Here is a 7,949-nt window from a genome sequence, read left to right as displayed (position 1 = left end):
CCTAATACTGTATCGGAAGTCTCTTTTATATAGACCTTAGTGGTCCCCTAATACTGTATCTGAAGTCTCTTTTATATAAACCTCAGTGGTCCCTAATACTGTATCGGAAGTCTCTTTTATATAACCCTTAGTGGTCCCCTAATACTGTATCGGAAGTCTCTTTTCCAAAATTCAGCCTTGGTGCAGAATTACAGCCACTAGAGCCAGTCCTGCAATGAGCATTCCTTAGGATGTGCCATTTCTGAGTCTGTAGCTTTTGAGGAGGAAACGGGGGGGCGCACTTTAAATTACTGAGAAAGGTCAACAACTAGATGAACAGTCGCAGGTGACAAAATCACAGATGTGTGTATGTAGAAATGTACATTGAAGCATTTTTGACGTTACAGAGCTGCTTTGGTTGTTGTCTGCCTGCTGTTTCGAATGTTGTTGTACTGCATTCCATTGTGGGGATACTTATACCGCCTTAGTTTCTAGTGTTTGTATAATGTAATATTTCACTGGAAATAGTATGCAATTAACGTACTCTTGGTTTTATACTAAGATACGTACATACTAAAAAAGCTCACATACGGTTTTAGCCTATACTAAATAGCATGTTAGTATGGAATTTAGGACGCAGCCAGTGTTAGATTTTCTTCTTCGGCTTCCCGACCGAGCCCGACTGGCATTAAGATATTTATGTCCAAGACTGACCCTAAAATCTCATTTTTTTGTCAAACTGATGACAGATGACGCGTTACCTCCAGGGCTGACGTTATAAAATGAATAATGTCGAGGTTAAAATGCCGTTTCTGGCAAGCAAATGACTTGCCAAAGTTGGTTTTCAGTCTGGGGTTTATTTTTGACACCGCACACTTTGTGTACATAACTTAAACTAATTCCACAATGCTCAGATTGCATATACACGTCGGCTTCCTCTTTCTTTATCTCTCTTCTGCCTACTATCCACACATACACACACACACACACATACACACACACTGAGCTCTCTTAAAGAAGCCACAGCGCCAGTTTACAACAAATACCTTATTGCAATGATGTGACCGAGCCCGACCCGAGCCCGGATATTGTTTCTAAATATCTGTCCAAACCCGGCCCGGCCCGTCGGGTACTATCGGTCTCAGTTTGGGTATCCCTCCTCTGGTGTGGACTAGCCAGACCCTCTGCTGTGGGGCTGTGGAGGAAGGTCTGGCTATGAGAGACCAGGGTCTGGCAAACAGTCCATGTTTGAGTTCCTGGCTGATAAAACATCTGTATACTTGAGTTCATGGGACACTGCAAACTATTATTTGAATGTAATGATTGTTCATGGTTATATAATGACTATAAAATCTTATAATTAGAAAAAAACTGTAAGTGTTTCATCATAAATGACAGCTATCACATGGCACACACATTCCAGGCTTAACAATGTGTTTTACAACTTGCTTAGTATAGCTGTAAACTGCTACACTTTGAATTAAAAAAAAAAAATTATTTTTTATTTTTTATAGACTGGCAACATGCTGTTTAGGATTGCACATTGTCAAAATCCTGGGGTTTAAATTGCGTGCCCAGCATGCCACTGTGCCTCCTGTGGGAGCCTCGACTACTGCCACTCACACACAATGGTCCTAACATAGAATATGCCATGGAGCCGTGGCAGGGAGCAGTGGGTCCACAGCATGGACATCAATAAGGCTGTCACAGCATGCAACCCAACTCCTCTTATCCAGCCGCACATCTGACAGCTGCTCCCACATCACCAGAACACTCACACACTTGACAGGAGTGTGTGGAAGTGGACTACAATAGAGTGAGACACTGCTCTGTGGCGTTTTATGTGAAGAGTATGTTCGGAAAGTGTGCACCATAGTCATTGCGGACTTGAAAAGCATTTTACTTTTACAAACAATAGAAATAGTGGATGCAAATGACTGATGGTTAAAATTGTGTAGAAAGATGTGTAATGTTCCTGTTTTACGGTAACAGTGAATGAGTGAGATCTCGCCATAGTCTCGCAGGTTATTGCAAGTGAATGTTGATGCACTTCAGACAACTGGATGTGCTCAATAAAAGAAAGAAGAGTAGGCTAAATGAGTATGAAGCCTCTGGAATTATCCTTCTACATGGTTTCAGAAGTGAACGGAAGGAGCTATGGCCAAATTAACCCCCCAACAAACTTCCCCATTGATAAACTTGAGAGAGTGGCTAGATGGGATGTTTTGAGTAGGCTACTCGAGTTAGTTACTCGCCAAAAAATTGTGACACCCAGCCGTTGAAGTGATCCTGACTGGTGCTGGCTCACGCCGGCATGCTAACACACGCAAACTGCTAACGTTACTGGAGGAATGACAGGTGGGCCACAGCTGTTCACTATCTCAGCAACAACCCCCATCCTTGACATTTGACAGAAAATGTGACTTCCTTATAATGAAAACATGCCATTTAACTTTGGCTAAACAGCCATGTAGCCAAATTAACTTTTGTGGAATGTTCTTCTGGCTAACATTACCATCTCCAACTTCACCGTTATGAAATGTTGAAGAGTAAGATGATTGCCACTTTGTTTCAAACTGGCATGAACCATAATATGTCATGCACAGTGTAGAGACAAGCTACTTTTAGTGAATTATTTAGTAGATCATGCAACAACAAATGTTTTTATTCATTCACACATAAACTCAGACAAGTTATTTTGTTATAGAAGAAAGGATGTTTGTTTTTTTTTCTACCCCCCCTTGTTCAATCAGGTTCAATCCTACACACCAGGCGCCAGAACACACAATTGAAGAAAGCAGCAACTGCACGGCCAATACATTGAAACTATAAACCCTTTATGACAAATACAATGACAGAAATCTATAACCATTTTTGGTAACATTTGGTCGGAAATAAAGAATAGTCAGCCTTAATAAATAAAACGCTAATGGCATTTCACACATTTTCCAGTATACTGTATGTGAAGTCCACTTGTGGCAAGCATGCAGGCACAGTACAGAGCAGCGTTGTTTTCCCACACATGTTGTTTCTCTCTCTTTCATAGTTGTTGGATATTAAAAAAATTCAGAACAACCTGGCCCCACATAGCTTATCCATCATATTTTATTCAACAATATAACTTTAAAAGCTCTTCAGAGTAGGCTACTGTGGCCTGGCTCCAATCAATAAAAGATACACAAAATATGTTTTAAATGAGAAAAATATTAACGTTACTGTGCAATTGGTCAAATCGGTGTTATGCTGAGCAAATTAATTGCATTCCCGCTTAAAATGAACGTTCAAGATCTAAATTATTTTACTATAAAAGTTGCGCTCATCCTTAAATGTGTATCACTAGATCATTATGGATCATTGCAAAGTTGTTGTGTTTGGTGCTGCTTTATTGTATTTGCGGAGAACGTTGATGTCAGACTCAGAGAGTTTGGGTTCATGTCACCCTAAAGGATCGTCAGCAATTTGGAGAGTTGAACAGCAGCTGCGGTTTGCAGTGTGACAGTTTGACAGTGTGCTTTTAAAAGTGGGGCCGCACATCATGATGACTAGCACCAACTACCGCTGTGCAACATGTCCTAGTGAGCATCTGGCTGTTTGCCTGCGGTTCTTGTCCACAAGGGACTCCTATCGCACTATTGCTGCCAGCTATCACATGGGAGTGAGCACTGAAGCGAACATTGTCCCCCAGGGCTGCAGGGCCATTTGGGACTCATGGTGGTGGAGAACATGCCAGTGCCCACCACTGAGGAGGATTGGCTGAGCATCGCAAAGCGGTTTTACCACCGTCGGGCTTTCCCTAACTGCTTTGGATCCATTAATGGGAAACGTGGTGATTAAGTCTCCTGACAATTCAGGGTCCATGTTTTTTTAATTACAAGGCGGCTTATCGGGTTGTGCTTCTGGCAGTGGTAGATGCCCAGTTCTGCTTTTGGGTAGCGGAGGTGGGCAGCTATAGAAGGACAAGTGACGACGGTGTCCTGGCCAACTCAACCTTCTGCCGGGCACTACTGGATGGTGCTCTGCTGCCGGGAGCTTAGCATCTAGGACCGCAGCAACACGTCTTTGTTGCTGATGACGCCTTCCCACAGAGCCATAACCTTATGCAGCCTTTTCCTGGCTCCAACCACTCTGGCAGGCGCAGAGTATTCATCTTTAGGCTGTCACATACAAGGCTGATTGTTGAGAATACCTTCAATATTCTCACATCTCAATGGCGTATGTATAGAGGAGTCATTGGGGTCAGCCCTGCAAATGTGGACGCCTTTGTGAAGGCTACCTGTGTCAAGACGTGCAGGACCACCACCAGCTACAGACAGGGAAGTTGCTGGCCTACAAGCAGTAACACGAGTGGGAAGCAACAAACTCTGCCCTTCGAGGCCATCCTTTTCCGGGAGACATGTACAGGTACCTCCTATTTCTCCAACGAGGAAGCTCTCCACTGGAAACCTGGAGTATAGGCTCTTGTAAGAGCCACCAATTACTCTGAGCTCTGGTGCCTGAGCTCTGGTGCCTGAGCTCTGGTGCCTCCTCTGGTGCCTCCTCTGGTGCCTGACTGTGCCTGGCTATGGTATTATCACTGTTCTCCGGCCATTGTGCACTATCAACTAAAGCTTCCCCTCCCCACCATATCACTGGACGTTGTCAGATCCTCCAGCCCATGACTGCACTGTTCCACCATAGCCGGGCACTGCTTGCACCGGTGCCACTCCTTCGCCTATCTTTTTCCTTCTTTCTTTCCTTCCTGAACAACAATGTCTCTCAAGCTGTTGCATTTCTTTTTGCAATCCTCAGCCAGTCAACAGATAACAGGAAAAAACATAAGCAATGTGAATATTCAACATCACATCACAGAGCAGCTTCTTTACATGAAGGCCTACACACACACACACACACACACACACACAAAAACACACACACAGAGATGTTTCTCTCTTTTAAGCTAAACTGCATCAGAGTTGCTGTACTATGCTTTGATTACTCTTGTGGCTGGCCCTTAAACATATGCACACTCATTCTCTGGTTGTCTTTTTCATGTTCTCCATCAATCAATCAATCAAGGAAATAGAATGATTAAAGTAATGTATCTTTCAGAATTACTTACAGAAACCACAGCCATCACTGCACTATATTAATATATATCAACTTTTAATCAAATGCTGCTGGTATAACTTTGGGGGGAGAGTGAGTATACATTGCTGGCAAGATAGATACAAATGAGCATCTGTCAGAAACAGTTTAAACCTAAAACGCACAGCAAAATGGACATGACATCAAATGAGTGAATGAAACTGGCGGGAACTTTATTAAACTGGCGGTAACTTTATGAAACTGGTGGTCATTTTATTGCTGGCTAAGATGTTGTAGGTATAAACCCTCCCGTTTGATGCAGAGCGTTAATGTAAGAGCATTGCACTAAAATGCTTCTTCTACTTTAAATAAATTTTGCTCACTTAATAAGCGTAAAATAAATCGTACCATTCACATCAAACAAGGAAGACTAGCATGCTATGGTGCACTGCTCATTGTTGGTTTAAAACGATAGAAATCATTATCACAAACTTCACCAACTCACCGGAGACACCAACTATCCCACTTGTTTTGTTAAATGGTCCTCATACGCAAACTCATGTTGTTAACTATAGGGAACCCAGGGACTGCAATGATTAGCTGTGTTTTGGTAGGAATACAAGTTTACATTGAATGTTTCAATGGAATCAGCCAGCACAAAGGGCGTCTATCTGATTGGTTTTTGGTCGTTTGCCACTGAACTGCGTCGTAGCTCACCACCAGAAAGTTTCAACTTTCTGCTTCAAGCTCATCACGCTCAACTCACGCAAAACACAACGGCGATGGATCTGCAGCTTCCTGTAGCTGAGAGAAGCCGGCTTCCATTGAAAGTGAATGACTTTGGATAACTTTGAAGCTCAAGCCGGCCGCGGTGTACGTAAGCCAGAGTAGTGTAATAAATATTAACCCTCCTGTTGTCCTCGGGGTGTAATTTGACCCCCTTTCAAAATGTATCTAAATCAGAAATTTGGGTTTGCTTCAACTAGATTGGAAAAAATGTAATAACATGGATGGTTCCATACAATGCTCCTCACAAGTTAAATAACTGATTAGTTCACTAATTTCATGGAATTTGGGTGTTTTAATTTAATAGCATTTTAGGAAAAATATTATTTAAGAAAACTGAAAAAAGTGACAGAAATGTAAGGAAAAAAACAACAAAAACCCAGAACAAAATCAACAAAGACATTGAAAAAAGTGATAAAACTTTGGGAAAAGTTAGAAAACTTCAAACAGTAACAACAAATTTTGGAGAAAGCTTCAAAAACTTGGTCAAAACAACAAAAATGTCCAAAACAATCTTAAAATGTTGACCCAGAAAAACTCAATGTTGGTCTACGGTTAGACAACACAAGGGTTAAAAAGCTAAAATTAAAATTAAAATAAAAAGCTGAATTTGGACATTACTTATTCAAAAATAATTAGAATTTTAAAAAAAAAATCCAATTTGAATGGTTTGAGGAAGATTGACAGCTGTAGTATTTAAGAGATTTTAACGAGCCACACGGCGTCATCATGACATAAATCTGAAAATGAACAAAGAAAACGATGACACATGAAATAATCAGAGAGGCTGAAGCTTGCCACTGCGGCAAAGTGTTTTTGTTTTTCAAAATGATCCATAAAACAGCTGAGCTCCCTGCTACCAGCCCCCTCCTCCATTCTTCACTCACTGACCATTTTGTCCAGGACCGTGCCGTGATTAATAGTGTTTTTTGTTGTTTTGAGCCTGCTGTGTGACTGATGAAGTGAAATGTGTGTGTGTGTGTGTGTGTGTGTGTGTGTGTGTGTGTGTGTGTGTGTGTACCATTCTGTGGACTAGTGTTGTGTTCACTCTTTGCATGCCGCCGTTCTCTGCTGCACATAGAAGGCAGGGGGAGCTGAACTAAGCCAGAGTTTTAGAGAAAACTGTCTGTTCAACTAAACACAAACACACACACACACACACACACACACACACACACACACACCCAGAGACAGATCACAGACAAAAGCAAACGACACAACTAGTGCTGTAATGGATACATGGTCATTCATGTTAACAATGGACAAAGTGAGAGTACATAAAGTCCACCAGAAATTACTCTCTCTCTTACTCACTCACACACACACACACACACACACACACACACACACACACACACACGCACACACGAAAATGCACTCCTTCTCCTTCAATTGAAAGACATTCGATTCAGCTGTCACAGTAAGAACTGAGCACCTAGTCACTGCTGAGTACTCCAACCACAGAGAGGTCCAAATGCAAGAATCTCAATCAGTGGTGGAGGGAGTACTCTTTTACTTCTGTATGGTTAGGTTCAGGCTTGTTTCCACAATTTACAATTAACAGAGTGGCAAAGACACCAAACAAATACAGTGCAGGAAAAGGCAAAAAAATAATCTGTGGACGCATTTGAAGCCTCCAGTTTGATTATTTTATAACAACATATAAAGAAATAAACAGAAAATAATAAGATAACATAAAATTAGCACAAATTACTACAATAAGAATAAAAACATGTAACATGTAAACATGTAAAAAGAAACAGAAAAACAATGTGAGAATAAAGGCATTGAGTTAAAAACAGTGCGGCGATGTATAGTCTATTAATTAATCTGTCCATGTCAGCATGCTGGCCCAATGGCAGCACTGTGGCCTCACAGCAAGAAGGTCCTGGGTTTGAATCCAGGTAATTCTGGGCCTTGGACGATGGATGAGTTAGGAAATATTTTAAACTGATATTATAGGCTAAATGGGAGTTAAGCCATACAGTAAAAATAATCATATATAGTCTTCACCTGCTCCTTACTGTTGCGGTAACGTGTTGACCTTTCACACCGTTTAGCTTTCACATGCATGTAGCATATACTCTTATTTTCATTTGGTTATTTATTTCAAAGCAAAT

General features: G+C 41.4%; 1 long non-coding RNA gene across 1 annotated transcript in view; it reads left to right on the top strand.

Annotated features, from left to right (window-relative positions):
- Positions 1 to 810, top strand: part of LOC117942857 — a 10,468-nt gene extending 9,658 nt beyond the window's left edge. Inside the window, exon 3 of the long non-coding RNA XR_004656238.1 lies at positions 800 to 810. This is a non-coding gene — a long non-coding RNA (uncharacterized LOC117942857). The remainder of the gene's footprint in view (positions 1 to 799) is intronic.
- Positions 811 to 7,949: the final 7,139 nt, after the last annotated feature.

This window comes from Etheostoma cragini, chromosome 4, assembly GCF_013103735.1.
Source record: "Etheostoma cragini isolate CJK2018 chromosome 4, CSU_Ecrag_1.0, whole genome shotgun sequence".
NCBI classification, from domain to species: domain Eukaryota; kingdom Metazoa; phylum Chordata; class Actinopteri; order Perciformes; family Percidae; genus Etheostoma; species Etheostoma cragini.
This window is presented reverse-complemented; position numbering and strand designations above follow the sequence as displayed.